The sequence below is a fragment of the Tiliqua scincoides genome, chromosome 1 (assembly GCF_035046505.1).
Source record: "Tiliqua scincoides isolate rTilSci1 chromosome 1, rTilSci1.hap2, whole genome shotgun sequence".
Lineage (NCBI taxonomy): Eukaryota > Metazoa > Chordata > Lepidosauria > Squamata > Scincidae > Tiliqua > Tiliqua scincoides.
Genome location: NC_089821.1, coordinates 35,048,591 through 35,057,554, shown reverse-complemented (window position 1 = coordinate 35,057,554; position 8,964 = coordinate 35,048,591).

Here is an 8,964-nt window from a genome sequence, read left to right as displayed (position 1 = left end):
GAATAAAATAAGAAATAACAGAAGCTAAAAGAAGTCAAGGTGACATTGTAAACAAAAAGGTCTTATATCCTACCTTTCATATCATCCTAGGATTGAAAGTCCTTTCACTGCGTGAGGCAGTGGTTCTTAAAACTGTGGCACCCCAATGGGTCACAACCCAATACTTGGTGGTTTGTGAAACTGATAGGGTAGATTAGGCTACGTGCATCAAGGGCTTAACAAACTGCTATTTGGAGGGAGCCCAATCACCATTATAGCCACAGAGGCTTGAGAGGTGAGTGAAGTGAAACTTTTTTTAGGTGGGTCCTGTTACTAAAAAGTTTGAGAACCACTGGTCTAGGGCAAAGTGAGAGGAGCCAGACTTAGAAGCTGGGTGCCAGATGAAATATTGAGGTTGGTGTTCAGTTGCCTGGATGTTTAGACCTCAGACATGTTGTTAACTCTTGTTTCCGTTGGATTAGTTTGGGAGGTGCAAGAATTATCCATGTTATATTTTTAGCAGATATGCATTTTAATAGAATACTTTTGTGTTTATGTGTGTTTGCGTGTATGTATATGTACATCTATCTATACACACACACCCCTGCTTCCAGACTTCAAGATATGCATTGAGATAAAGAAATAAACAAACCTCAAAGTTTTTTGGCATGATTATATAAGTTCTTTTTTATTTATATAAGATGATTTAGCAATTATATAGTCCTTGATCCTTTCCCCAAAGGGCTCATAATCTAAACAAAAAGGATAGTAAAAAATGAATGGTCCCCTGTGCAAGCACCGGGTCATTACTGACCCTTGGGGTATCACTGCTTCTGTGACACTTTCATAGCAGAGTACAGGTGGGGTGGTTTCCCATTGTCTTCCCCAGTCATGTTACCTTTCCCCCAGCAAGCTCATTTTACTGACCTCAGAAGGATGGAAGGCTGAGTCAACCTTGAGTCGGCTACCTGAGATCCCAGCTTCCACTGGGATTGAACTCAGGTCGTGGAGAGAGTTCTTGGTTGCAGTACCACTATATTCCGTGCAAGGTCCAAAAAGGATAGTAGGGACTGTCAAATAGTCGACAAACAGTTGGGGGTCTCACAGTGCTTGTCTTTCACCTACACAGAGCTCAATTGAAGCCTAAGGTGAATTTGCCTGCAACAGATTTACCACAGAATCAGACACCTCAGAAGATCTGAAAGATCAAAGTGGGACTGAAACACCATTGAACCAGTGTCTCAGCCCCACATCCTAACCAACTTTCCAGCACTTGCGTAGCTGTGTCAGTGGGTCATGTGGTGCATCCTGCAATTGGGTGGCACTCACAGAGGCCCCCTCAAAGTAAGGGAATGTTTGTTCCCTTATCTCCAAGTTGCATTGCCCTCATGTCAGTGCTGGAAAGTGGGTTAGGATTTTTGCCCTCAGTTATTGTAGCACAATGGATAGAGAGTATGAAGGGGCATTGATTTGCATATAGTTTGCAAACTGTGGTGAAGCTGCTATGGCCCACTATGCAGGGATAGTGGAAGAAGCAAGGCACATAGGCCCTGCACCTAACCATTCTATGGAGATCCGTGCTCACCTCTTAGGGTAACTATGACAAACATGGCCCTCTGGCAGAGACAGACCCAGAAAAGGTCATTGTGCCACAAGGAAAAGAGAATCAAAAAATCATGGCACCTTATCACACCCTTCTTCCTGTCCAGGGCAAGCCAGATTTCTTGGAATCTTCTCAGCGTGGAAGGTGGAAAGGGTCAAGGGAAGAAGAGCCAAAAGGGAAATTAGACAAGGTTCAAAATAGAAAAAAGAAAACAGGCACCTGAAGTTACAGAAAACCAGGTCTTGAAATTAGAAGCACATGAAATGAAACCCAAACACAAGCTACCTAAACATTGCTCTAGTTGAACTTACGTACTAAGTTGCAGTTCCCTTGTTCACCTCCATGGTCCAGAACAGTGGTTCTCACACATTTAGCACCAGGACCCACTTCTTATCTGTCAGAATCTGTCAGGATCCACCAGAAGAGATGTCATGGCTGGAAGTGACATCATCAAGCAGGAAAATTTTTAACAATCCTAGACTGCAATTCTGCCCACTCTTATCGAGGAGTAAGTTCCATTTACTATCATTGTTAAAAACATATACCTAAGTAGCCAGTTAAAAGTATAGAGCTGTAACATTTCCCCAGTCACATACCATCAAGTCTAACATATTAAAAATAAAATATTGAAATGAATGGGAACCCACCAGAAATTGGTTCGCGACCCACCTAGTGGGTCCCAAAGCACAGTTTGAGAAACACTGGTCCAGAAGATATGAGAATAGCACAAATCTTTTTTTTTTTTTTTTGTCTTCTCTGGCACTTAGAGTTTAAAAAGCCCAAGTCCCTCCGGTCTCATTTGATCATCACATCCAAAATAACATTTCTGCATTTCTCCATTTTGCCCAGTCAGGAGATATGCAAATATGTCCAATTTTTGCATCATCCAGATGCAATAGTATTCTATTTGGGATAGAACAGAGATCTGGAAGTCTGGCGCTAAACACTTCCTGTTGACTCCATGTTATGTGAACTGGTAGAACTGATAGTACAAAAGGGCAGAATTCGTTATCAGTGTTTCAATGTGTCCTTGTGCAAGAAAAATCACAAAACTAACATCGCAATCCAGAATCAATCAAATATTGTTTGAAACACTGAGCATTGATGACGGCTTGAGGTTTTTGTTGTACAAATTCAGCTATGTCATGTATACACAGTGCCATTTCAGCCTTTCCCCCCCTCTTTTGGTGGATTATTTTGTCTGGAAGAAAGGTTCTGTGAAAATTGAGAACTGCCCGTGCACAAAATATGATCTGATAAGTTCACATGTGGTCTCTTCTGTCTAAGGCTGTCCATTGGTGGGGCCCACATGGGATCAACATCCTAAATAAAATCATGCATCAAACCACCAGAACGATGAATTTAACCCAAACATAATGGGTTGGTTACAAATTAGCATCATGTCAAGTTTATGTTGCGTTAATTTCAATGGGACTTGTCATGCCTAACATTCTGTGGATACAGCCCTGTCCATTTTTTTTTTAATAATACATTAGAGTATTTTTTTAATCGGATGCCTTTGGAGACCTTTTCCCTCAACAGTTCAATGTGTACGTGCTGTAACTGGGATGGAGGGTGCTGTGCGGATGAAGCAAAGTCCTTTAAAATATTGTGGCATTTTGAGTTTAATAAAGACTCTGGTAATTTTCTGCTCTGTTGTATCAAATCAACGCTTCAGAGAGGGAGGGATGCTGAGAGGAAAACAAGATCTATAGCCTCTTTCACCAGGCTCTTTACCATTAATTCTAATCCTTCTGGTTGAAGCTTGGCTGTTAGCCAACTGACAGTTAAGCATTTGATGATCTTTTATCCAATGAAGTGTTTTCTTATTTGGAAAATATGATTAGGGAAGCTTTTTTGCTATTTATTTCCTCTGACTTAGTGCAGCCTTTGGCTGTTTCCTGAGCAAAAAGCTGAAGCTAAAGCAGACAGCCCCCCCCCTCCCATGAACAGCGTGTCTCAACATTTCCCTCTCAACCATCATGTAGGTCTCATTGCATTGTTGGTTCCCATTATACATTTGCTGGGATGTAAATTACCCTAGTCCCCCATTCCCTCCCTCGGTTCATGTACTTTCGAGGGGTTTAATCTGTGAAGGGGACCTACTTCAAAGCCCTCTGAAGCAGCTCATTTCTTGAAGGATAGAAGGCCAATAAAACCAAATTAGATTTTTATCTCATTGTCTCTGTAGGAATGAAGTATTATAATTATTTCAAGCAAATACATGTCGGAGATGGTAATTAAGATCCCTATCATGCCTTTATAGGCAAGTAGGTTCTAAAATAAGCATTAGTAATAGGATTAAACATTATTGTAGAGTACCCCCCCCCCAAGTGTCTTGCAAATTTGAATATACTGAGTTGTTTGGGGGAGGGGAGAAGAAAGCAAATCTACTAGGAGGTATCCTGTGTTTCTAGATCATTTTATCCTTTCATGGAAAAAAAAAAATTGTGGGAATGTTGAAGACAGCAGCTGCCCTGTAGGGGGGCCTCCAAGTGTTATTCCTTGCACATACCACAGTAGTAAGATAGCAACCCATTAAGACTAACCTTTGGTCTGCCCAGATTATGTAGGAATACAATGGAAATTCTAAGCTGAGTCAAGCACAATGCAGCACTAAATTCAAAGTAGGCCTCAATGGCCATGGTGTATGCTTCTTGAAAAACATTTACTGCAACAATCTGGACAAAGTTTGTTGACAGCTGCAGGGCTGACCCTGGGTGCATGGCAGTGCAGGCGATGGTGGAGTTTGAGAATCCTTCCCTCCTCTTTCCTCTTATCCATGGCTGTCTGTAGTGTCCGTTGAGTCAACCATTGGCTTCTGCTGCAGCTCCAGTTTGATTCGGGATGCTGCAGAAATTCAGAAATAACCTGATCATGCCAGTCCGATCAAAGTCTTTCCGACCATTCTGGCGCAACACTCAAATGAAGCCCACCTGATTGCTACAACACGACTCTAGGCAGTCACATCTGTAGCCCACTGCCCCAGCAAGCTTTGCACGTGCATTTCCAGGCAAACCCAACTGCTTAGAGTGCTGTGTTACAGCAATTGAGTGGGTTTCTTGTGAGTATCATGCTGGAATGGTAAGCACTGCTCACAGTGTGGAGCGCTTCAGCTTTGCACCGAATGCTGCCCGCAGGCCGTAGTTTGATTAACGCTTTCCTAGAGCATTCCCAGCAGGTGCCTTTCGATCCTCTGCTTGAAGATGTCCAGTGAGAAAGAATCCACTACCTCCCTTGGCAATCTTTTCCACTGTTGAACTGCCCTTACCATCAAGAATTTCTTCCTGATATCCAACCTGAAACACCTATATTGCTGTTTGTACCCATTTGATCTAGTTCTTCACAGAGGCAGTTGAGGTCAGATTTGTCTCTTCTTCCAAATTAAATGCTTCAGGCTGCACACTTGCAGCCTATCCACACTTACCTGGGAGAAAGGCCCATTGACTATAATGGAACTTTGAGAAGGCATGCATAAGAGTGCAACTGCGCTTGTCAGGTTCCAAAGGTATTCTGACGCATGTCCCCGTTTGTTACAGTCATGTATACTCACACTTGGAAAGCTTTATGTCAAGACAAGGTGCAAGTAAGTAATCTGCTTTAGATTGCCAGTGTTCATCAATGACTTGGGCCTAATGTATTTCAGAAAATGTGTTCCCCCACATGAATCCAGGGAAAGGGGTGAGATCAGGATCTTTTCTGTGTTATTTTCATCTTTTGAGAATGGTTCCTTAAGGTAACTCATCATACCTCAATTATGAACATCACTTAAACTGTAAAATATCTTTTTATTCTCAGAGACTCTTTGCAGATTGTGGTCTGCTTCTGTTTAAGCTGGTTTTATTTCTCTGCCATTATTATATTGTTGTTTTGAGGCCCTGCCCTCTCTCTCTCTCTCTCTCATATGTGTGTATCATAACTAGAGTACAGTGGTGATCGATTAATAAATTGATTAAGTGAATGGACCTCTATTATAGAAATCTGCACTCATTTCATGGATTACCTTTTCATGCCTGGATCCTTCCTAACTTTTGATTCCTGACCTTTCATGTGATCGAAATGGAATCAGAACACCAGGCCTGGTGGTGATATATTTTGCTACAGTTTCCCGATATCTTAACCTTAGTGAATAGTAAACTGCTCTGAAAGGTTTCTGTGATTTATATATGGTGTTCACTGTAATATACCCAGTAGGGCTTAATTTTAGTAGAGGCAGTGAAGTTGTGCTAATCTGCTGATCAAATGTAATGTCATGAGAAAAAACAGTCATTCCCATAAAAGAGAGAAACTTGACCTTTTCTATATGTATATTTTCTTTGACATTTATATATGTTTCACCTGCCTCTTCACACAGATCTTCTTGGTGAACTGCAGCAACAATCAATGAAGCACAACAGTAAAAGGGCAGACCGGCAGAGGCTTGAAAAAGTACAGTTGCTATTCAGTTGGGTGGAGTAAAGAAAACATTTTAAAGTATTCACTCAAGAGTAAGTCATGCATCTGGTGTAATAATCTGGTATAATACAGTAGCAAGAAATCATGACACTGACAAATGATCACAGCTTCACAGCTCCTATAGACATAGCACAGTGGTACGCAATACAGAAATACCTGTTGTAATGCTGGGATTTGCTTCTGGAAAGTTGACAACTAAGAACATAAGAGCCCTGCTGGATCAGGCCAAAGGCCCATCTAGTCCAGCTTCCTGTATCTCAGGAACATAACAGTGGAATAACAGTGGCCCACCAAATGCCCCAGGGAGCACACAAGACAACAGACACAACCTGTGTCCTGGTGCCGTCCCCTGCATCTGGCAATCAGAGGCAGCCTGCCTCTAAAACCAAGAGCTTGAACATATCTACTATGACTTGTAACCCGTAATGAACTTTTCCTCCAGAAATTTGTCCAATCCCCTCTTAAAGGCATCCAGGCAAGATGCCATAACTGTGTGAAGCATCATTAAACTGGATGAATTGGGAACTGGTGCTGATGGAACTGTATGTGCCCCTGAATGTACTGCTCCCATTAGCTAGAATAGCCATCAATTATGCTGGGACCAAGAGCACTGTAGCAAATCAGTGCTAAGGGAAGCAATGTTATGGGAGGTATTACTGTATTCAGAGTGATGCCTCTGAATATCAGTTGCAGGGGAAAAAAGTAGGAGATGCCTTCATCTTCTGCTAGTGCGCATTCCAGAGGCAACTAGTGTACCACTGTTGAACGAGTTGTTTCTTTGGTCTGATTTATCAGGGATTTTATTATGATATTGCAAAATACTGTATAGTAACATGGTTACACAGTCTTAATACAGGTTGACATGAAAATGAATGGGGGGAAATTATGCTTTTTATAGTGTTTTATAGAGCAATCTGATAGGTTTACTCAGAAGTACGTTCCACATGTTCAGTGAGACTCTTTCATTATTTGTGGTGAACTGCAACCCAAACCACTGTAGGACATTTTCCCAATTTTATTATAATATGCATTTGTGAAGCTGCCAGCATTTCTGTGATGAACACTCTTGATGAAAGGAAATGTTGCAACAGGCTGTAACAGGGATGTTCAGGATCCCTTTGAGAACAGTCACTTGTCTTATTAGGAACTTGTTTGGCTTCCCTTAAAACATCCTCAGATATTTTACTACCTTGGGAACAACCCTGAAATTTGCTTCCATTTTCACTTTTTGTGATATTTCACTGTCAGTCCTAAAACTCTGCAAAGAGACATCCTGAGAAATTTCACTTCCGTTATTGAGATTCATTTGGCTTCCCTTGAAACTTCTCAGATTTATTGATTGATGTGAACTAATAATGTTTCTCCTTAGGACTTTGCTTTTCAAACTGTTGTTGCCGGCCCTGCTATAAGATTGACTAACCACAGAGTTGCAGTTTATGTTGGTGTATTGACTTATTGGTCAGTCTGATTGCCACCCTGTGCCTAGGAAAAGAGTATTGCCAAAGCCAGACAAATGATCCTTTTATTGTCATAGTAATCTCCAGGAAGACCTACATAATGTTCTGCTTGATTCAGAGCAAAAGAGTTAGATTGTCTGCTATTCCTTCACAAGCAGGGTGAGTTGTATGCACCGGTAGAGTGTTTGAATATTCTGGGATGCAGAAGAGCTACAATTTTTAAAAGTTACATCATTCTGGCATTGCTGTTACAACAAAGTCATGAAAGACATCTGCAAATGTGTTACAAAGATCCTTCTGTCTACTGTCATGTTCTTGCCATATATCTTTTCAATTAAACCAACACGATTGCAGACAGTATGTCTTCTAGAGTCACCATTACTACTGTACTTCTTTTTCTATTTTTAACTGATCAGCATGGTAACTTCTAGTCCTTTCAAGTAGAATGCTGCACTGTTGGCCTGAATTGGTTTACATGGATCATATTCAGCCACCCATATCTACAAGATTGATACTCATGTATCCTTGCCACAGCCAATGCATTTAGCATGAAAGACAATTAGTATAAAACTAGTTGGTGGCATGCAAATCTCAGACAGCACCGCATCTCTCAGTCCACTGTGGTTTCCTGAAAGGCAGATGACGATTGGCAGAAGGGAGGGGAGGGCTCCTAGACTGAAGTGACTGGTTGCTGAACATTGAAATCTATCCAGTGAGAAATGGACTTGGCAGGTTTAAGAGGTAGCCCTTGGTAGCAGTTGGAAGAGCACTAAACTAGACTCCTCTGCTTCAGCCAATTCAGCACATCACTCCCTTCTGAGGTTGTTTCTGCTTTCCAAGGCAATATTTGTCTTGGTCTCAGTTCTTAAAATGCTCATACTTGTTCCATAGCAGCATAAGGATGAGCAAGGGTTGGTTGTGCAATACTTGGATGGCTTGCCACACTCTTAACTCCTTGGGATTTTGTATCATGGCTAATTATACTAAAGCCATGTACTAAAGCCCTCGAAATATGTAGCATATGAAGAGTGTTAAAAACCCTGGAATGGAGTAGCTAAGGCTGCAAGCCCTTATGCACATTGCCTTGGGAGCACTCCCCACTGAATTCCGTGGGACTTCCCTTGGAGCAAATGTGCATAGAATTGGGCTGTAAAAATGGCTTCAGATATTAAGCTTCAAATGTGGAAAACTTGAATCTCTCTCTCTCTCTCTCTCTCTGTGCTTGTGTGCTGTGAAGCTGCAATTGACTGTTTTTTCAATACACATACATATAGGTGCAATGACAGATTCATGGTGATCATGGGTGATCATCACATTTAATTCATTCATTTATTAAAAAGATTCATATATCATCCTTATATCTATATAGGCACTTAGGGCAGACAACAACCAATACCATAAAAGCAATAATTTTAAAAATTAATCGTAACCAAAAAAACGAACATCAGCCAACAAAGATTTAGGAGCCAA